Raw genomic sequence first — 24,974 nt, 5'->3', positions numbered from 1 at the left:
TTATACAAGTACCGGCCGTTGGTTATGTACTATTGTTTTACATTTGGCATCTAATAACTCCACGTATCCTGATTCATCGCTGAATTCACCATCGCTATCCAATTGAGCATCTGAATGTTCATCAGTAGTTGTTTCAAAACCTGTGACTATTGTATGTCCTTCAATAAATTCAACTACTTCAGAGACAGCGACATTGCGTTTAATACTCTTCTTAAAACTTTTTCTAAAACTTCTTCTGAATTCTTTTTCATCTCCTGTTTCTCCAAATGGTTCCAATTGCACTTCTGCCTCTGGAGTTATTTCTCCGTCGGAAGTTGGTCTAGAATTCGTTCGTTTTTCGTGATTACCATTTTCTACATCGGAAGCTGTCACTGTACTTGCGGTTTCACAGCCACTCGATATCGAACCACCTTCATCACTATCACCAGTAGAGATAATTGCCATGGTGATACTAGGTGGTTGGGTGGTATCAACTCGAAGAAGGCATCGTCTTCTTCTTCGTGGACGCGCGATTCATGAATTTCGTCTTTATCTTCATTTTCATTAGATTTTTCAGAAACTATGTCGGAATTGAGATTCTTTGAAGATTGTACCTTTGGTCTGTGTCTCCTTATGGAATGTCCCTTCGGACACCTTCGTCTGCCTAAGGTGTACGAGGGAAAAATATCGTTATTTTGGCAGCAACGCTCTTGCGGTGCCAGGCGGCTTTCGTCTTCCTCCTGTTCTTCCTCGATATTCTCTTCTATGGACACCAATTTGGGAGCGCTCTTGGAACGCTCCAGTGGCGGCCTGTAATTATTACCACCAACGCTCAATAAGATCTTTCTTCGAGGTAGACTAGGGTTGTCGTAAACGCTGTTGGCTAAGCTTAAGCGAGCGTTCTGTCTGGAAATTTTCTCTCTGCGGAATTCACTAAGTGCTCTTGCTAGATTTGCTGAAGCAGATTAGCGATTTCAGTAGCAGCTGATTCACGAGAGCAGAATACAGCATGACATCGAAGTTCGTGTTTAAGTTTTCGTCCTTCGTGCCTATAAACCCAGCAGAAAAGTCGAGGGTAGGCGGCAGGTGCACTGCAATGGGTGATGCGGTGCGCCCAATATTCGGTGAGCCCATGCTGTTTGGTGGTAGCTTTCAGACCGCTTGTGGCAACGCTGACCGTCATAGCAACGTTGGGACGAGAACTCTGCGTGTAGTTTCGCCATAAAGTAGCTAGTGGCTTGTCCACACAACCTTCACCTGAAATAATAAAAAGATGTGTTATCATATCATTTAGATCAAGTCATACAGTTAAATAGATCTATAAAACTATTTTTATAAATGACTTCTCACATGAAAAGGTAAAGTCGTTTACCATCCACAAAATAACATCCTGTAAAAACCTTGTGCATATGTATTTCAGATATTTAATTATGAACAAGAAGTTTAATTTAAAAGATGTTCAACTTATCAAGTGCTTATCATAATTGATTGTATAACAAAAGTACGGTTATTGATCACATAATTAATTTAAACTTTAGAATAATATAATGCAATTTAAACTCTAGAAACTACTTCAAAGTACTCATGACTATATGTATTGTTGGCATAATTGCATAGTAGATAAGTTTTCCATTTCACTCTATTATTGATTTAACAGTCAATACACGTGTTTCTGTTACTTTATGAACGTTTTTCTCACATTTGCGTGTTCGAAACTACTTTTATTTAACTATTTATTATGTATAAGCTATATTTCCTGATCATGACTAAACATGTGCATATGAACGTGCCTATTAAACGCAACTATAAATTAATCGCTAATATATAAATAAAAAATTACTGCCGAAGTTTAAGACGACTTTTAAATATATTGGAAATATCAAATTTCGCGGAATAATAAAAATAATCATCAACCAGTTTTATATGCTAGAGCAACCGGATAAATCCAGATAAGATAATAATGGAGTAATAAAATATACCAATTACTGTCAGAGCATTCACATTATATGGTTTTATTTCGCGCATAAATGCATGTTCAAATATTAATAAATATATATGATCTTTATTGCCCATCTTTGCTATCGTTAGTCATAATCAACAAATATGGCCTAACAATGTATCATCCAAATTATTTCCAATTAGCAGATATTGAAGTCAAATTAATTAAAAGTAAATAAATAGAATTTTTATGGTACATGCGATTACTTCTTAATCAATTTAAATTTCTTATAGTTTAATTTTAATCTATTCAACCAATCTACTAAGTAGCTATCGAAAAAAACATTTAAAAAGTGAGGCATCAACAATTGTACCAAGTTAGAATTGAAATGATATCATCCACAGCCCCAAGTACTAAAATGACAACGATCAAGAAAAAGATAAAGTTTTATTGGAAATTGGACATAAGGGATGCCCCCTTATAATTGGAGAAAAAAATAATTCAAAAATCTAAAAATATATTTTTGTAATTTTTAGAAACTTCTATATTAAATATGTAAGTTTCACCACTGTAGGTACTAAACTTTTCACCATACTTCTTTGCTTCAAGGAAGTCATTAAACAAGTCTTATTTATATTAAGAGAATTCAGAACTTATATCTTATATGTACCATCGTAATCTCCATTAGAAGTTATGGGATTTTATTACTTTTGTATAGGGTGTATTGCAAATTGTAAGCCCCCAACGGATTCATTATCGAGACATGCAAGAAACTGACTACCGCACGGAAATGCTGCCATACTGATTACGACCAGACAGGGGTAGGAAACCTTTGGATAAATCGTAGATTGGTATGTGACTTATATTTTAATTGTCTGCATTTAGTAGTGTGTGTAACTCTATATGCTTTACCCAGGATTTTCCTAAGACGTGATGAAATCTTAATTTCTATTTTAGTAATAACAATAAGTTAGTAGTAGCAATTACTATTGGATTCTTCTATTCTTATTTTGAAATGTATCTATTATCAAGCATTAGTGAGATTTCAGAACAAGTATGCAAATCAATTTGTGATTTTCTCATCGATTTCTTGAAAATAATAATTTGGAAAAATGGATCTAAACCTCTGAGATTCCAAAACAAGTATGCAAACCAATTTGTGATTCTTACATCGCTTTCTTGAAAATAATAATTTGGAAAAATGGTTGTAAACCTCTGAGATTCCAAAACAAGCATGCAAACCGATTGTGTTGTGATTTTCTCTTCTATTTCTCGGAATTGATCTTTTAAAAAAAGGTTGTAAACCCCTATCCTATCTCTTCTTGTACTATGTCCGCGATCCCCAGGAGATGGAATCCTAATTTCTAATTCAGTGATATTAGATAACACACCGGAGCATTTGCACAAGCGAACACGCAATACGCATATAACACTTGATCAAAATCAAAATGAGGCTCTCAAAGTTAATTTAAATCAGTAAAGTGATCATATTATAATTGACAAAGTATATATTTATGTCTTGCTAACAATAAAAGTCCATAATTCTAGCTCAATTTGATAAAAAGATGTTCCTAAGTTCTTGCTTTATTTCTAACAATGGAAGTTGGTCGTCGCAACCAAAATGTTCTTATAATACATTTTGGTAAATGTAACTTTTATTATAGAAGTTTTTTCATTGTTTATCATCTAATAGATGTAACTTATATCTAACAAGTTACTAATTTAAATCTAATATTCAAATTAATAATCTTTTCAGGAGCTCCTTTGGTAATTGTTTCTTTAACCACCTGGTGAGAATGATGGTGGTGATTAGCAACTATTGTTACATTACAGAATTTTAGTTTTATTATTAACTGATGAATTTTTTGTCAGCAATTTTGATATTACTAACATGTTTGGATAATCATAATATGTTTAGTTTAAATAAATCTATAAATCAGCGAGACATCTGAATGGTTAAAATGAAATCGTCCCAAAATAATCATGTTAGTTACAAAGGAAATGAAATATATCATTTTATCTCTAAATATATTATTCCAATATATTATAGGCTTCCAATTTAATTTTTTATATTTAATTTTAATTAAAAATTTCAATACTTTCAATTAATTCTATAAATAATTCGGAAAAAAAGATTGCTGACACTCTAAATCTGGAGAAAAAATAAAAATACCCCTAATACCCCAATGGTTTTGGGATAATTTGTAAGAAACATTTTTGTGTTAAATATTATATTTTTAGTCAATATAAAATAAATATAATATGTCTATTAAACAAAAAGATTATCAATTGCTGTTATCTAAATGGTAAAAATGAAACGGTGGCAAAATTTTTGATAGTTACAATAGAGATAAAGTTATATCATTTACTTCCTTATTACAAAACTTTTGTGATACCAAAAATGATGATGATTTATGTTAAATATTCAAAATGATTAATTTTTAGTGATTATTTTCAGTTCAATATTCAAATATTATAAATTAAAATAGATAATCCAAAAAAATATTGGTTGCTTAAATTAAAATAATAATGCTCCTTACTGTTCATCAATAAATTTTTTCCTTAAGTTAATTTTCAATCAATGGATATGGAAAAATTGTATTCACATATTTAACAAACTAGAATATATTTCCGTAGATATGGGTTATTTATCTAAAAAAAATTTCTTTGCAGATTGTATGAAATCATGAAATTGTATAAAAAATAATAAGCACTGCATAAAATCAGATCCAAGCCTGATAGTATATTATTATTTAATTTTTCCCTTTATTATCATAAGACTTTGAATTTGGTAAAATATTATATTGAAATTCAAAATTATTTAATTATTGATTGCTTAAAAAATCTTATCGATAAATTTTTCACATAATATAGTCAAGTAATTTACTGCACGTGCAAAATTGACTATTTAAAATAATTAAACAAGGTTTTAAGTAATATTCCTAAGTGCTATAATTTAGTAATTCTTCCATCTCATTTCATCTGTTATTATACTAATAATATACAAAAATCCATATAAATCAATCAGAAAAGGGATGGAGAAATACATCATAATTTTATATAAAAGTCTTCACTACATATTGAATACAGTAACATATTAATACGCCTTAATAAACCATAATACTTATATATTAATTTTATAACGTTGTCATTAGATCGTATAAAATTTTATGATATAACTTTTCTTTATAACCTCATATGAAGATGAAATGATCGACACGCGATGTATTAATAATCAAACATGCAAAAGACGTAGAATTTTATGAATTGATTACTTTCATAAAAATAATATCTTTAAGAAATTGATAGATTAGATTGTTGACCTTTACCCTGGTAAAGGTGTAAAAATTAAGTTAAAAAAGCAATTTTACAAGATATGAATTAAATAAATAGTTATTCCAACCCTGCTGATTTCTGATGAAGTACCAGATCAAGGTTATATACAGTGTTATCTCTGTAAAAAAATGTACTCATCAAATTTATATTTCGCATTGGTTGAATAATGTAGCTATTATTCTCCGAAATCCCATCAAAATTAAAAATTAGACATTGGGTCTGTTTGCGTCTTGGACGCCGCATTTTAACGGCTATGGGGTAAAAAGGACCAGGCGACAATTTTTGATTAATAAAAAAACACACTTTTACGATAATGGGATGAGATGGAATTAGATGGGAGTTTTACTGATCATAGTCAGAGAGTTGTATGTTTGATATGTGTGATAATGATTTAATGGTTTTTACAATATATTAGCTTACAGTTTAATTGGACCTTTTTGCCCCATCTTAGCCTATACTATTATGTTATATCTTTCCCTATTGTTTTTTTAAATTTTGGAATACCACCTACATCATTTTCATTTTTTATCAATTGTATCTACATTTGTAATCCCATGATTTACATTTTTGTTGGAATGTTGAAAAATGGAAAAATTGTTTGCTATTTTTATATGATCTACTTATTTGCGCAAGCGACTTATAATTACGATGAAAAAATGTCATAATTATAAAAACCAGTTTGCAAATAAATGTAATCTGCAAGTTTACATTTTAAATAATTAATTTCATTACCTATTTGATTTGAGATTAAAAACTTTGTTATATAACGAAAGATGCATGGCGAGCGTGCTTGCTGCGGATTTAAATCTGTAAATTACGGATTTAATTTAACTTATTCTATGAATAATTCAAATAACCTGTTTTATGATTTGCGAAGGTCTTCCCCTTCTGTCAGTCCATAATACATAGAAAATTAAATTATTGGTTATAATATTCGCCGGCATTATATTGCATTTAGCCGAGGAGACGGATTCAAAGACATATGGAGATGCCTGGTGACATTAGTAGATGATGTTTAATGTCACAATTATACAATTAGAATAATTGAATCATGATTTAGTTCATACATAAATAACTAATAAAACACGAAAAAACTCACAGAAATACTTTGTAAGAGAAAAGATGGGAACTTGTTTCATCAGTCATAATTGAACCAACAAGGAGAACCATCTGTTCTTCTGGGATTTTGATGAATTTTGGAATGGTTTATTTATAAAATTTTAATTAATTTTCACAATTAATTTAGAGGCTTCAATTAGGCCTATAATATTTTAAGGTGTTCATTTTGACTATCAACTGTATCACTGTGCAAAGTTTCATCCAAATCCCAGAAGACCTTTGAGAAGAATCTCAGGTTTACTCTTCTGGGATTTTGATGAAGCTTCGTATAGTCTATTTTCAAAACTTCAATTATTTTTTTAAAATTAAACCAATTCTCATTATCATCCAAATTCGAGAAGAGTAAACCTCAGGTTCTCGTTGTAAGTCAGTTGATCAGAACAGAATTCACAAATCTGATCAACGTTGACTTACAAGGAGAACCTCAAGTTTACCCTCCTGGGATTTTAATGAAACGTTGCATGGTGTATTTTCAGAACTTTAATGATTTTTATAATTAATCTATTTCTCATAGGCCTATAATATTTTAAGATTTTCATTTTGACTACCAACTGTAAAGTTTCATCAAAATCCTAGAAGACTAAACCTGAGGTTCTCCTTGAAAATCAACATTGATCTGAACAGAATTTACAAATGTGATCAAAAATCAATGTTGACTTACAAGGAGAATCAAGGGTATTCTCTTCTTACTCTGCTGGGATTTTGATGAATCTTCACATGATATATTTACAAAACTGCCATTAATTTTTATAATTAATCCAATTCTCATAGACCTATAATATTTTAAGGTATTATTTGATCTATCAACTGTATCACCATGCAAAGTTTCATCAAAATTTTAGTAGAGTAAACCTGAGATTCTCCTTGCGAGTCATCATTGATTCTTGATTAGAACAGAATATACATGTTATTTTTATTAATTTAAAAATTAATTTTAATTTTATTTTATATTCATAAAAATATTACTATAAGTTATATTTCGAAATCAAAAACAACTTTATAGTTATTTTCTAATATGTATGTGATAGATATTTTAAACTACACTAGGCTTATTCGTGGCTCAATCGGTAAGAGTTTTATCTTTGCAACCACAAAGTTCCACGTTCCATTCCTGCTCAGTAAATACTCTCTAAGCTTATTGTGACTTAATCATTGCTCAAGAATTTAGTTATTATATATTCACGATATTTTGTTTAGCAAATTATGCAAGTAATGTAAGTGAGTGCTCTGAAATAAAGGTTCTAATTAAAAATAGCCTTTTTCACTCGGATGTCGTTAATTCAATGTCTCTTGTACATCTGGCAATTACAAATGATCGAATTGGCTAAATGTCCTAAGCAGTTGTAAATATTTGTAATAATGAAAATTTATTTAATATTCATCAGTTTTTATAAAAATATCTACTCATTTTAGCTGTAACTATAGCTTGTATAAAAAGCAAAATAAAATAAAACCTTTAAAAAAAATTAGAATTTTAGCTATAAGGCTTCACTAATATCTCAAAAAATATTTGAATCTGATCAAAAAACAAGTTAAATTATATTAAAGGTATAAATTGACCAAAAACGTGCAAATCAATTAACCGAGTACTTCTCACCCGAAGAATGCAAAGTTTTGGAGAACTTTGCAGAATTTTCGATTTCAATCTCGTCAAGTATTTATTCTACATCTCTTTAATTAAAGTCTGTATATTCGCGAAATATCTGATCATCAGTGCAAAGTTAAACTTTGTCTACATATAATTCCTTAATAATTTTCATTTATCAATAATTGACATTTTCCGCCTCGATAGCAAACGTTTGCTTTGAGGATAAAATTAACTAATAAGATATAATGTAGACGTGCTCATCGAAGCTTTCGAAGGATTATGAAAATCGACTGTTTATTTTATCGACAGCTTACAACCACGGGTTAATCAAATATCAAAATCTATATTTAGCTAAATGTATTCACAGTTCAATTTCCTATTACAAAAGGTCGCCTTTATTCGAAAATTCGATGGTAAGATTCGAGATTCAATAGATATATGTTACATATTCATGTATGATATAATAGGAAATCATGTAAATTATATAATACTTTGGGATGTTTGAGAACAGAAGTAATATTTCATAAATAAAAAAGTAGTGTTAGTTGCAATAATATATCACTAATAATCTGAAACATTCTTCAAAGACATACATCTACTGCCAATGCCAATTGTTAGACAATTGTTTTTAAAAGAAAATTATTCCAACTTGCATAAAAATACTTGTAATTATTTGTTAGAGACAAAAGTGTATGTGCAAATTTTTTTATAGAGCAGCTTCCTAGAGACAATAAATGCTAGATGTTTTGAGTAAGTCTTAAAAACTGTAAATTTTACTTGAGAAATTGGCATAATCAGGACAAAATAATTGAATAAATAAATATAACGTTAAAGCTTTTGCAGATGGTGATGTAAGCCAACGTTAATGTCATTCTCTATAATCAGTCAAACAGGTTTTAAACATATGCTTTCAATCTAATATAGCCTTCTTGAGAGCTAGGTTCATATTGAAAATGGTTTAGAACGATATTAAACCAAAAATTTTTTTCTCATTTCATGAATTTATCGAATAACAATTGTATTTACCGATAGGAAACAAATTTGTAAATTTATTTACAATCGAATATAGATTTCTTAAGCATCCAGCAGGAATTGGAGTTTACTATTTAGAGCAATATTAAACGAATAATTATTTTTTTTCCATAAATTTATCAATCAAGATTAACAATAATATACAGATGAGAAAAAAATACCAATTGAAAATAGACACTTTGAAAATTTGTTTACAATCGAATATAGATTTCTCAAGCTTTGGAATCATATAGGAAATTATTCAGTTTGATATTAAACCAATAATTTATTCTTTTTTCATAAATGGACCAAGCTAGGTTAATAATTATATACAGATGAAAACAAAATTATTTATACAAACATATTGAAAAACAGAAATCAATATAATAGAAAATTTAATTTAGATTTTTTAGTTTTTATACATAGGTAACAGTAAACATCTACAACTTGAGTTCCTAAAGAAGGAGATATCCTATATTCCCCAAATGAAGATAATTTATAAATGAGAAATTAATATATATATATATATATATATATATATGTATAATTTTATATGTAGTCAAATATAATTAAGATAGTGATAAACGTTCGCAATTAGAACCTTTACTTCAGAGCACTCACCTACATTACTTGCATAATTTGCTAAACAAAATATCGTGAATATATATTAACTAAATTCTTGAGCAATGATTGAGTCACAATAAACTAAGAGAGTATTTATTAAGCAGGCATGAAACCTGAAACTTTGTGGTTGCAAAGAAAAAACTCTTACCGATTGAGCCACAAATAAGATTAGTATAGTGTGCATTAAACATTTATTTTTTATATATTATTTTTTCATAGGAAATGATTTGGTCTAAGTGCATAATTATAATAAAATACTAAAGTATATTTTATTAAAGCGGCCAATTCTCAGATAAAATAAAACCCAAAACATAGCGTTGTTATGGCGACTCCTTAGAGTTTATATTAATATTTTTGTACAGCCTGGGACTAAAACTTTATAATTGAAATTATTTTTTTCCAAACTATCAATGAAATTTATAATTGAAACAAATAAATTCATAACAAATAAAATTTTTATTCTTGAGATTGATAAAAATGGAGCACATGCGTTTCAAAAATTTCTTATGCGTTGTAAAATGCATATAACCTTGTTTTATTATTTTCACAGCTTATCAAATCTGTGTTTTATACACATATCAAATACCGCAAGATTTATTTACACTTTACATATAAACTTATCTTCTTCCCCAAATCATGTCGGCCTGTTTTCGTTTCTTCCAGATAAGGGTTGATCTAAAAATAAGTACGTAAATTCAACCCCGATGAAGCGTTAAGAACCGAATAAGTTTTATAAGTCTAGAAGTATCTTATCGAACAACTTTCTACCTTTCCCGTTAAGCCTTCGATAACTTAAACAAACAAACTTAGTTTACATAAAATGTTTCAGTCTGTAAACTTTATTTAAGACGGATGAAATTCGTCTTATTGCATATTTACAACGTAAACTTGTTCAGGAAAGTAAGGAAAATAGAAAAAGTTTTAAGTATGATGGAAGACTAGAACTGTCTTTTGCATGATTTCGAATCGTAAGAAATAGGTAAATTAAACTTCATTCGTAGTTCTGTGTCAATTTTAATAATGAGAGTTATAAAAAAAAGGGAAGAGATGAAAGGCGATGAAAAAGCGCATCGCAATCGTTTTCGAGCAATTTTAAATATGAAAGCAATAACTTTTCCTCAATGGATTTGAATTAAGTATTTTTTGTATATTAATGAAATTTCATATACAAGCAAGGTTGATGCATCTAGAATTCTAGATCAAGGTCCAAGCTCAATCTTAAAATATGGGTCGTAATGGTCGTACCCCCAAATGGGGTAGCGTAGAAAAATTTTGGGGTCGCGATGGAAAATTCTGGGTAGTAAAAGTTGTTAATGTCAAATATTTATATTATTTTATAACGTCACGTCTATTTTTTTGTTTTTTGTTTTGTTTTGTTGTTTTACAACAACTTCTAAAACTATATATTTTCATCTGTATATGTATATTGTATTCAAATAAATAAATCATATTTTTTTTTTTATGTGTGGGGTCGTCGAGAAACTCGAAGAACAAAAGTATAAGAAGCTCTGATCTAGAGATATTGAATATTTATTATTAAAATTATTAATATTAATAAAAATACAAATTTTATAAATAGCGCGAATAAATTTTTTTCAAAATAGATTATTATGATCCAAATATTCACGAATTAATTATCCGGCTAAAAGGACCAATGCTGTAGCCCAGACTCATTTTTTTGAATATTTTGCTTTTGTTAAAAAAAAATTGAGGAATCCGGATGCATTAGATATTTTTTGATGAAATTATTATCATAATATCATAATATATATATATATATATATATATAAATAATGATGTATAAAAATAACCACAATAGTTCCTTGTTTAATCAAAAAAATATCGAGGTTTTGATATTTAGCATATAGTAAGAAAAAGTATATGTTCAATCTTTGTATTTCTCTTTTTTCAAAGCTTTCATATTTATGTAAGATTTCAAGTCATAAAAATATAATAAAACATTTATTTTTTACAGCAAAAAAGTTGAAAAAAATTGAAATAAAATGTAGGCTTCTGAAATGACGTAGGTTTTGCCAAAAGACCAATTTCATTCTAACTTTTTATATTATTAGTAATCAAAACAAATACCAAAAATTCAAAGCTCCATTCAACATTTTTTAAATTATTATGGCTTACACATTGCTATATAAATAATGTAAAAAATAATCGTCGCAAAATTCTTTTGCTTAATCCAAAAAATATGAGATCAAATGTAGAAATATCTAATATTAAACATATACATATCCAGAAATGGAAAATGTTCAATCTTGGTACTTCGGTTCTCAAAGGTAATATATTTATATGAGATTTCAAGTCATAAAAACCATAATAAAACAATTTTTCTCATGGGGAATAAGTTGGAAAAATATGTAATAAGATGTAGATGTAGGTTTCTGGAATGACATAGATTTTGCTAAAAAACAAAAATTTCGAACTCTCTACACTAGTAGTAGTAAATTATATAAACAAACATTCAAAGCTCAAACATCATTGACTTATCAAAATCTTAAAAACACATCAATTAAATCTGAAACCATCAATTTACATATCACCGTCAATGTTACACCGTATAATTAATGAATAAAAATAAATTTTCAATGTTGCATCGAAAACTATTTTTTGTGGAAAATAACTATTGCAAAAGATTATTATATTGACACACATGCAAGTTGCAAAAAAGACTAATCTAAGATGACATTAACAATATAAAAAGCAAATCCAGTCTAGACGATCTTGAACATTTGTGACATTCACGGTCAGAATAACGAACGGCGCAAATATTCATAAGTCAAATAAGTACAAAATTCATCAGAGAAGAATCATAGAGGTTCATGGACGACGACTGAAGCCGACACATTAAAATTTACAGGTGTTTACATTTAACATCTGTTACATGAAGAATTACGTGACATTACGAGGATTACGTGAAAAGCAAATAACTATGTGTAATTATTCGGCGCCGGATTATTTTAGGCATGGTTACAATCTCAGACTCACAGCATTATAATAGATAATCATGCTTGTACGTAGAAGCAGCTAATATTTTCATTTCAAACAAATAAAATTTCTGTTTCATATTGCAAGTGTATAAATTTCACATATATTCAGTATTACAATGCAATTTTCAAGAATAAATTTTCATCAAATTATTTACTCCATATGATGAGGTTATCATTTTCACATATATTCAATATTGCAATGTACTGTTTAAATAGTAGCATCATGCCTTCGGGCGGATTGCTGGAACTTTCCGTACCAAAAATTAAAATTTTTAAAAAAGATTAAATTTTCTTTTAGAACTCTGAAAAAATAGATTTTTGAGATATTTAGTTTTTGAAAAAAATTGACCTTTCTGAAAAATTGGATTTTTTCAACTTCCTGTAGGGTAAGTTATTGTAATCGTCCAAAAGTTATTGTAATCAACCATGTTGCCACTACGGCCTTAATAAATTTTTTTTAATTTTCAAACATTTTTCCATGCTATTCTCATATAAATCTTTGATTAAATTGCGCTCTATTTGAAAGACAATATTAAGAGCTAAAACTTTCAGAGAATTGTTTTTTATCAATTTGGAACCATTTGAGCCCTTGGGGGCAAGGAAATTCGAAAAAGTCCATATTATGGACCACCCTAATATATATATATATATATAAAATATATATATATATATATATATATATATATATATATATAATATATAATATATAATCCTAACATTTCATATGAAGAAAAACATGTTGACCTTAGAATATTCGCTGAATCTCATTTAATTAAATTCTTCTAGTATTAATAACGATGCTCTTCATATTTACCTTATGAAAGTTATCAAACTTTAATTAACTTTTGTAAATCTGATTTAGCTTTTAATATTTAACCTCATATCTTCAATTTTATTATTATCTTGTTTTTCGATTTTTGTAGTAAGTTACTGGATTTACTTAGATACGTGATGTATATCCTTATATTCAAACAAATGAAATATGCTATAATTTCGTGTTTTTATATTTTAAGTATTTTTATATTTTAATTGATCCTTTCTGGATAAGGTTTAAAAAAACATAACATTCTACATTTTGACTGTTATCTGTTGTTTTTTTCTAACTTTTGATGTATAAAAAATATAGCTCTGTTGATTTAGTCAAAATCAATGAGTAATATCGAAATAATTTGCGTATAACGAAATACTAAAGAAAGTAGCGTGTGAAGTAAAGAAAAATACCCAAAAATTTCAATATGAAACAATAATAATGATTTAAACAAATAATTACCATTCCAACAGTATCACCTGTTATTGCTTACACAGCCAGTTATATATACCGTGTCAAAATAGAAAATCAATATTTATTGAAACAGTTTTTTTTTTAGTTTTTAGAATATAAATTTTTGGAAATTTGTATAAGATTTTTATTTTTGCTCACTCTTTTCAACAGTTTATATTATGACTATCGTTAATCATATTTGCATTATATATATCTTTGAATTAATTCCAATGGTCGTAAACAATGTTCTTTTATCATGTTAATTACACTTGTGCATACGCTTTCGATATAATTAATTAGCAATAATTAATTTAACATAATAAATGTAGCGCGAAGGATTCACATCTTGCTGTTGTAAACAATTAAAAAATTGTTTGTTTTTCGCGTAGCAACACGCATTGGTCGCAAATATTTTAATTAAATTTATTTATAAAGTGCGGCTTATAACAATAAAAAATTATACAAATTAACTAGATAGATACACGAAATTAAATAAGAGTATTTTTGTCAAGCATGGCACTATGAAAGATACAATTATTTCTAAAAATTCCATAATTACATTAAGCTTATTTTTATTAAATTAAATATATTTTTATTAAGTAATATAAATATTTTTTAAACATAGTACGATAAAGATTCTTTGAATGGGCAAGGATGCTAGATAAAAGTCTTAATATTTTAATTGTTAAGCTCTAAATATCTTGAAGTTCCAAAGAAGTCCTGAAGGTTATAGTAAAAGATATTAAAGTACCTAAATACGAGTATAAGTCTCCTAGTTGACAATATTAATGAATTACAATTTTGCGAATATGAATCATTTTTAAACCTAGATCGATAAGATTCTTTGAGAGGGCTTAAAGGTCTTAAAATTCTAATTGGAACGCTCTATATATCCTGAAGAAGTTCCAAGCAAGTTACAGTAAAAGATTGAAGTACCTAAATGTAAGCCTCTTGATACATTTATCTGAATCATATACCATATGTTCAAGAATTTTCACTTACAATTTATAATTTTCGTTATCAAATACATATGTATACATAAAAACATACATATTTATTTATTTATACAAATAGAATCGCTTCCGGCTGTATGTAATTACTGACAGATAGTATTATTCCGGAACGTATAAACATTTTCAAGTCGATGGATCGCAAACATAGAACAAGATGTGGTACATGACGAAATGTGGTATTTGTTTTAGACTAATTATCTACAAAGGAATTTCTTAGGATACACTTTGGAATATTTGCAAATGTCTGAGAAGAGATTATCTAATTTTTGAAATTTTGCAGCACCCAAATGTAATAGACATAAATGTTTGGATGAAGATGTAAGTTGAAATTAAAATAGCATATGAACTGAAATACAAAGTATTTTAATATAGCCGTAAAAGTATTTTGGCTTTAAAGTAAGTTTTAAATAAAACATTCTTATATTGTTTGTAGTTGGTATTCTTTGGCGTAACGGTTAAACGCACTGTCTTGTGTGGCTGGATAACCTGATATCAGGCAGTAGTAACATCAATTTTCACTTCAAACAGCCCGTTTTTGGGCAATGCAGTGCTAAATGGCGACAGATCTGCTCCAAGGCAGTGCCACCCATTATTTGTTAATACTTCATATAAATTTTCATATTATTTCGGTCATATATACACATCGCCATATATAGATATATATAGATATATATATATATATATATATATATATATATAGATATTTATATATATATATTCATATATATATATTTATATATATATATATATATATATATATATATATATATATTATAATATTTGCTGCTTTTAAAATTCTTCGCAAATGACACTTATCGCCAAAACTTAACGACGCGTGGAACTTATGCAAATATTGACTTGTTCAATCCAAATTGTTTTTCAACCAATATATAGATTAAACAAAATTATAAAAAATATATATTGACTATGTCTGCTCATTGGTTCATGAAAAAAAATTGCAATAAAAGTTACATATCAAATGATTACATAGACTAGACAAAGGCGTTTATCCAAGAATGCAAGATTTACTTTCTCGACTTTCGCAAGCTATATAGGGATTTGTTTTCTCCCAAAACGGATTTAAATATGCACTTAAAGAAATTCTTTTATCTTAAAAGGATTGTCACGTATAATAGATAATGTATCATCGTAAAAGACTAACTAAAATCATAGAAGAAAATAGGAAATATGATGCTCCAAGATCAAAGAATATGATAATTCCAAAATAGCTAGGAAATTCTCTATTTCATATAGAAATAATAATTGTAATTATTTGAATAAAGAGCTTATATCATCATACCATCTATAAATAGATATTTTGCTAATATAATTATTTATCCATGAAAATTTAATTACAAATTACTCATATGTGTAAACAATATCTATTTCTGTAACTGTAACGATTTTCATTTGCTAATACAATGTATTAATGTTAGTTCTAAATGTTACGCAAGTTCATTAAATGCGTATTAAAATAACATATTTTTATTTAAATAATATATATAAAAAACCTGCATAAGCATCTGGATATAAATATATGTAATTTTATTCATCGACTGTTCGATTTTTTGCTGATTTTACGACGTAATATGTGTACACTCGGAAATAAACGAAAATGTTTATAATAAATATATGTAAAATAATTATATTAATTAATATTTTATGATTAATACTAATATTAATATTAAAATTACTTAATAGAGAGAAAGAGAGAGAGAGAAAAAGAGAGAGATAGAAATAGAGATAGAGATAGAGTAAGAGAGTAAGAGATATAGAGATATAGAGATAGAGATAGAGACATAGAGATAGAGATATAGAGATAGAGATAGAGACATAGAGATAGACATAGAGAGATAGAGAGGGATAAAGATGGAGAAAAAGATAGAGAGGGATAGAGATAAAGAAAGATAAAGAGAGAGAGATTAAGATAGAGATCTATAAGCTCATTTGATATCATGCTGCTTAATATCGAGCTTGACCGAGGTTGGAATCAAACCCAGGACTACTTTATGCTAGCCCATAATCAAAAATACCCTGTTTATACTGAAATAAGTGTTTCAATTTTAATAATTTTGCATTAGAATTTTTCCATTGAAGAGGAGTCACAAATCACAAAGGATTTGTGTCTATTACAAATATAATATTTTTTATTTATATTTTGGCTTCAAGATTTTCATTTTTGTATTTTGCATCTATCATGTTGTATAATAATATCATTAAATATATGAAACTCTAAAACTTGATTATGTTGTACTTACAACAATCTATACTTTCATACGCACATTCCTCAGTGTATTACTAGCTACTAGATTTCATAAGATATTAAATTACTGCATTATTTCAATGTAAATTTTAATATATAGAAATTGCAACCGTCAGTAGTACATACAGATATATTTATATTCTTGCAATCGAATATATATGTTAACATTTTAGTTCATTACGGACTCTATGAGGTGGTTATTTTGCAAGACAAAATTATGGGTAAAATGACATACATATTTTGATTTGATGATTAATAATAATGGTAATTTGTTGCTCAATTGTACTCTAAATATATGCATAGAGATAATTATTTTATAAAAAAAGCACGAGTGCTTCAACAAAAATTATTCTACAATTAAGGCGTTTTGTATTCTAATCACAAGTCAAATCACAAGCACTTACTAAACAATGCAGTATTTATAGTTTATGGCATTAAATATCCTATACATGTGCTTACATACATTTTATACAACTGATATTACCTATACTTGACAAATACAATAAAATTATTTTATCGTTTTATAATTCTATTACAGTATTGTTTTCTTGAACAAAAGTGTTTACAAACATCATTGTCTGAGATTTCAACTCTGCAAAATCATTTATCTAGACATCATAGGTTACAGATTATATACATTGTAAAATAAGATGCAAATGATCATAAATTTGTGAAATAAAATTATAAATTATGTGATAGTAAGGTTTATACAAACTATGAAATTGAAATTTCATAAAATTTTGAGAACTATAATAAAGTCAAACAAAAAATTTAAAAATGTAGAGTCAATTTTCCTCATTTTTCAGTGCATGGATTACAAAATTTGATTACTATTCTTATGGGCCGTAGCTTCTAATTAAATGCCCAAAATTTGACCGAGAATTTAAAAATAATTTCAGAGAAAATTTCATAGAAAAATATAGAGCTAAATGGTAAGTTTTCAATTTAGAGTATTTATAATTTAAGAAATTTGATCTACGTAGCAAAAAAACAATTATGAATCACTATTTAAATTTTTCCTAGTATTGCATTCCATATATCATGTTGACACCTGTATGATGCACTTGCACTCGACTCGTAGATAATTTGATATGTGATATTTTTAATGAAACATTATCTACATCAGGAATTATTTCGATAACAGATTTTATTATTAAAAATATTTTTGTAAAGTCAAAAAACTGGAAATAAATAACTATAAAAAAACTCTATAATTAATAATAACAGTATTCAGTTATTAACGACTTCAATAATATATATATATATATATATATATATATATATATATATAGATTGAAGAGAAAAATATTAACCCTTTCCAATCGGATGCCGCCGCTGAGGCATCCGGAATTAGCGAGCGGAAAGGGTTAAATCAATAATTCATCGCACTATTTCTTTAATAAACTCTTTTTAGCAAAATTAAATATAAAATTGAATTCGATTTCTATAAAGTGTTATTATTTAATTTGGTGTGAATTGGGATAGGTTGCCGACCAAAAAACTGAGTTTAGATATTTAAATCATAATTGAGTTAAATTAAAATATATCAAAAAAATTCTGTATCCAAAGCTTTATGATAATTGATAAATATCAATGTTCATGAAATAATTGTAAATTTTATTAAGAATGATCAGGCTCCTATTTAATAGTAAACCTAAGGTAAATTAAATCAGTTCTAACGAAATATATGTGAGGCTTTTCTGTGTAGAGTTCATTTAATATAGTTACAATCGATAAACGCGTTAAATTTAATTGAATAGGTAACTTAATCGTTCGGGTCGACATATTAGCTTCACAAAATTGAGCAAAACGCTGGTAAATCGATTGTATTTGATGCTTGATATGTAGACACCTATATTCAAATTAGGAGCTGGTAAAAAAATATATGATTGTATAAAAAATGCTATGGAATTACTTTATTTATGCCTCTATCATGGAGTAAGAAAAATAATAGTCTAAATCAGCAAAACGAGTGTAAGAATAACCTTTTAAGCCATAGGATACTTGTATTTGTAATGGACACAAATCCTTTATGATAGACTCCTCTTCAATAAAAAAATTCTAATACAATTATTAAAATTGAAACACTTATTTTAGTATAAACAGGGTATTTTTGATTATGGGCTAGCATGAAGTCCGGGGTTTGATTCCAACCTTGGCCATGCTCGATATTAGGCAGCATGATATCCAATACCCACTTGAGCTTATAGATCTATCTCTATCTCTATCTCTCTCTATCTTTTACTCTATCTCTATCTATCTCTCTCTATCTCTATCTCTATCTCTATCTCCATCTCTATCTCCATCTCTATCTCTATTTCTATCTCTATCTCTCTATAACTATCTCTATCTATCTCTATCTCTCTATTAGGTAATTTTAATATTAATTTTAGTAATCATAAAATATTAATATAATTATTTTATAGAAATTCATTATATACATTTTAGTTTATTTTTTATATAAAAGAAAGAAACTATTTTTTCTATTAAACGCCTCGCTAAACTCTACATCTGATATTTATTTAGATATAAACTATGCAAATTAAAACAAAAATTTAAATCGAGCAATTTAAAAAAAATGGTCAGCTAATATTGATAAATTGCATACTTTTGCATATAAATAAAAAGAAAGCAATCTATATAATTTATAATTTTAAAACTAATGAAGAGTACTTCAACAATTACTTAGCATTTTTAGTTCCATGTTTTTCCAAAGGGCAACAGAATTTAATTTTACATCAACTACCAAATATGATATAAGAAATTAAATAAAAAATAATTTTATCTACGTTTGTATATAGCCTAAAATCAAAATGTACAAAAATTTAGAATCAATAGAACCAAGTTTATCGTAGCTATTTGATAGAAGTGAAAATACACAAAATTAAATAAAAACTTTGTGCAATACTTTATTATCAGTTCCTAATAAAGATTTTGACAAAAGATAAATTATATTATTTCACAAACTCAATTAAGACATATCAATAATTGACCATCAAATATGTCATCATATGAACAAATCAGCAAATATTTTATTTTAATATCCACTTAGAAACTAATCCCAAAATATCACACATCTCGTTCGAGGTGACAAATATTGTAAGTCTAACACGAAAAAATATATTAGATTAGCAACGTTTGCAAATCACACTAAATTTTATCTTAAATAAAAGACAAACATCACAGAAGTGTGTCAAAAAGAAAAAGCTCATATTGGATTAACAACAAATTCAGAAAAAATAATTTGCGATATTAGTTAAGAGGACATTTGGAGGTGAGTTTGAGGTGAATCCAAAAATGAGATGGCCATTTAATTGTAAATAATGATCGAAGATATTACATAATTCATGTCATAATGAGTTTGGACGCAAATAATTTTTTGTGGTATAAAATAAATTATTGTTTGATTAAGTGCTGATATCACGATGGAATAATAGTTTATTAAGACGTGTCTTGGCAAAAATTCATTATTGTGAAGATGATTGGCAGATGGGTAAAAAATATGACAGCCATTGAGTTACATAAGGTGCTTATGGAAAACAAAGACATCGAATGACATGTGTGGATTCTTTTGTATTAGGAAAAACGATGGAGGTTTTTCTGATGATATGATAAATTATTATTTACGAAGCTTGTAAATAATTTTTCATTATAGATAATATGTTATTAAGCTGATATATAATTATTTATATATGGAATATTACTTTTACTCTTCCAATCGAAAAACAATGACAATCAAAATTACAAAGGCAATCAAAAGCAGTGGTTTACTGATAATAGACATTAGTGAACGTATAATAGAAATCATAGATTTGTTACACAAACCGATAAATTTATATATATATATATATATATATATATCATGTGTATCATATTTCCATTAAACAGTTAATATATCATAACACCTGACTCCAATATCTAAAATCCACATAATACGTCCTGTGATTCACGTACATTTTTTATCTTGAGTGGATCTTTCAAACCTTGACAAAAGTATTACTTTAATATTATTATCAAATTAAAAATAATTGTTTGTTAGTTATTTCTGAGAAATGATAATTTATCTTTATTTTCGTAATATATTTTAGCCCAAAAGTTGTACGAGATTATTTGGAACAAAACGTGAGATAACAGAATTAATTTAGGCTTATAAAATTTTACTTTGGATATTGCACATGGAAAGTTACAGATTTGTTGTGAACTGGTCATTATTTTATTATCCGTAAAATTTTGGTTAAATAAATATTAAAATGATATTTATTTAATTTTAGCTATTGAAAAAAACATTATTATAGTTCATAGTTTAGATAAACAATGGGCACTCTAGAATTGAAAATTGTTAAGAGACAAGCAATTCAAATTTTGTTAAGATAATTAAAAATATTATTAAATTTATTTGTATAATTTATAACAAAAAAGCCGGAAAGTATCGGTTGTATATAAATCAGAAATAAATCGCTCATAAATGTACTATTAATAATTATATTATTGTATTTGCAATAAAATCATTTGATTGCTATGATGTTACACGTTTATTTCTTGCAAAATTCGCAAAGATGTGCTATTTATATAACTGATTTCATAATAAAGCTAAAATAGTTATGTTATAACGAATGTTTACTTGAAACATACGAATAGATTTTATTTGTATTTGCAAAGATTTTGCTATTTATTTTTGATCGGGGATATAAAGTAAAAAAAGATAGAGATGGGTTATAAAAATTTAAGATTAAATATTTTTTAAGTCGAAGATTTACTAATTTAGCCATGATTAAGAACTTATTTATAATATTAATACGAAATTTATGCTATTTTAGTAAGAAAGATATAAAAATTCTGATGAACATAAATTTTGATTCATTTCTATAAGCTGTTATTCTCCAATTTGTTATTGATTGGCTCAAATTTGGGACTGAAAATCAGAATAAAAGTTTTAAATCATATTTTTTCATAAACGACTATTTTTACTAAATTTTTGGGTCTGAATTTGTAAAAAAAAACTCTTAGGTGATAAAATTATAATTCGATATAAATATGCCATATAAATTAAATTAGCTCTAACAGGCAATAAGAAATAATTCAGACAATGAGAATTATATAGTATAGAATTATGTATTATTATTAGTTGTTAGAATATATAATAAAAATGCAATTGGTTCATAAAATAACAAATCAATAAAGCTAAAATAGTTATGTTATAACGAATGTTTACTTGAAACATACGAATAGATTTTATTTGAGTTTGCAAAGATATTGCTATTTATTTTTGATCGGGGATATAAAGTAAAAAAAAGATAGAGATGGGTTATAAAAATTCAAGTTTAAATATATTTTTAAGATTCACTAATTCAGCTATGATTAAGAACTTATTTGTAATATAAACGCAAAGTTCATGATAATTTAGTAAGAAATATATAAAAATGCTGATATAAATTTCAATTTATTTCTATAAACTATTATTATCCAATTTGTTATTGATTGGAGCAAATTCGGATCTGAAAATCTGAATACCAATTTTAAATCACATTTTTTCATAGACGACTATTTTTTACTAAATATTTAGGTCTGAATTTGTAATAAAAAACCCTTAGATGATAAATATATAAATCAGTATAATATAATATAATATCTCTTGAAAATTAGATTAGCTATAAACAAAAGCTCTAGACAATGAGAATTGTCGAGTATAAAATTATGTATTATTATTAGTTGTTAGAATATATAATAAAAATGCATCTACTTCATAAAATTAATAGAACGAATTCTTAAAATTTGTCTTCTTAAATGACTTGTTTGATAAATATGTTTATTTTATTAATCAAGTGCTCTATATTATTGTTTACAAAATTATTTGAAGTGACAAGGATTGCCATTTATTTTTGATCAGGGGATAAAGTAGAAAAAAATGTAGAAATAAGTTATAAAAAATTAAGTATGAATATTTACTAATTCTGCTACGAAATTTTTAACTTATTTGTAATATGAATGCAAAGTTTATGCTTTTTTATTAAGAATGATATAAAAATTCTTTTAAAAATATATTTGAATATTATGCATATGCAAATTCGCAGGTATGTAATATACATATATACATATATATATATATATATATATATATATATATATATATAAATAATGGGTAGTGCTGCCCTAAGGCAGGTCCGTGAGCTGAGTTAAACTCCAACTCGATTCAGGGAAGAAGTAGTGTGAGAGTTTTTCCCATTTCGATTTCACACCGCAGTGCCCGAGATGGGCTTATTTTCAATTGGAAACATATTATGATCTATATCCTCAATTGAAAATGGACATCGCGATATATATATATATATATATATATATATATATATATATGTGTGTGTGTGTGTGTGTGTGTGTGTGTGTGATTTTTAGTTAATTCTTTCATTGGTGGTGAAATGAAAAAATAAACCAAAGAATTTATAACAAACTTTCGGAAAAATTTTCAGGAGATACAGCCATAAAATTCAATGGTATTATAGTGCATTTCATTCAATTAATAGAAGTCATTTATAAAAGTGTAACTATATAGAATGTTTAAATTGCTACAGACGCTATATAATTAAATTAAATTAAATGAAGGCTCACCTTTAGCCCAGCCAGTAACGACATTTCCCAAATAAGCCACCTTGAACTCGGGGTCAGGCGTGCTAATATCCAGACTGCTGCAGTGTTTCCTGACCAGGCGCCTAAGACCGCGTGTGACGGCGTTTACCGCCCTTCGGCCTGGACCAGCGCTCGCCTGCATGTGAGCATTGGTCCCAATAATCTCTGAACGAGTCATGAGGTCACTTGGCAATTTCACTTCTGTGTTTTCAATTGCACCAGTTTCACTATTCACATTTGAGTTATTTGTATTACCACAATCTAAACGCTCGAACGATTTAAATAATTCTGTCACTTTACGATCGCAACGACAACTTAATAATAACGCGTCTACGGACTTGGAACGCAATATCTGCGGACGCTTGAACTGAAAGCGACGCACTGTTTTGTTATTATTGTTGGTAATGCACTGTACTTGTTTTATGGTGGACTGAGAATCCGTCTTGCCACCACTACCGAAACTTGTCTCAGTGTTGTCCGCTGAAAGCGAACGCTTCTTCGGTTCATCAGAGGTATTTTCGGGTTCATCTGACTTTTTGGATTCCTCATTGTTCTCGTCACACTCCAGCAAGTTCATCAAATCTATCCGAGGCGCCTTGGCCTCGAAGATTTTACCACATGAGTCTACCTCATCAACTGCCTTGTGTTCCATGCTGTCACGCAGCTGCTTGTTCGTTTCTTGTTCACCCATCTCAGAGCGCGTAAAGAATGAGACTACGATGGCATGACCTGTTCTAAAAGATATTCACCACTCTAAACAAAAATTGCAAATGTTGATCTAATCAATACACAAGTTGTCGCGAATTAACCGAGGCGCTAAATGCCGCACTCGGCGAAGATGTTCCGTCGCCAGGATCTCGATGAAAACTGTTCGGATCGTTCGGACGGATCGCGTAAATAAACACTTGTGATCGCCGATCCCCGCGCGCCCGCGCCAACGCCGTGCGATAAAACTTATGAATGGATCATGAGACAAGGAGACGCGACTCTGGACGAAGTGCCCCTGCCTGGTTGCTGGCTGCTTACCTGTTATCGCCCGATGATTGTATCAATTGTAGAGATTGTTCGAATTAATATTGAATCACCGTATATGTCGCATGGTATTCCACTCTCTTTGTTACTTTGATCAGGCACAATGAAAACCAACGGAAATGTACTGCGCTTTGAGGTGGGTTCTCTATTTCCGCTACGATTCTTGTTTGACGTCGGTTACAGGCATCA

The 24,974-nt window shown here is 28.0% G+C and overlaps 1 pseudogene; it reads right to left on the bottom strand.

The window, feature by feature from the left end:
* Window positions 1-24,974, bottom strand: LOC113370974 (annotated as a pseudogene).

Source organism: Ctenocephalides felis, unplaced genomic scaffold (assembly GCF_003426905.1).
Source record: "Ctenocephalides felis isolate EL2017-DRISC unplaced genomic scaffold, ASM342690v1 CF-g0.4_SCAFFOLD_01492, whole genome shotgun sequence".
Lineage (NCBI taxonomy): Eukaryota > Metazoa > Arthropoda > Insecta > Siphonaptera > Pulicidae > Ctenocephalides > Ctenocephalides felis.
This window is presented reverse-complemented; position numbering and strand designations above follow the sequence as displayed.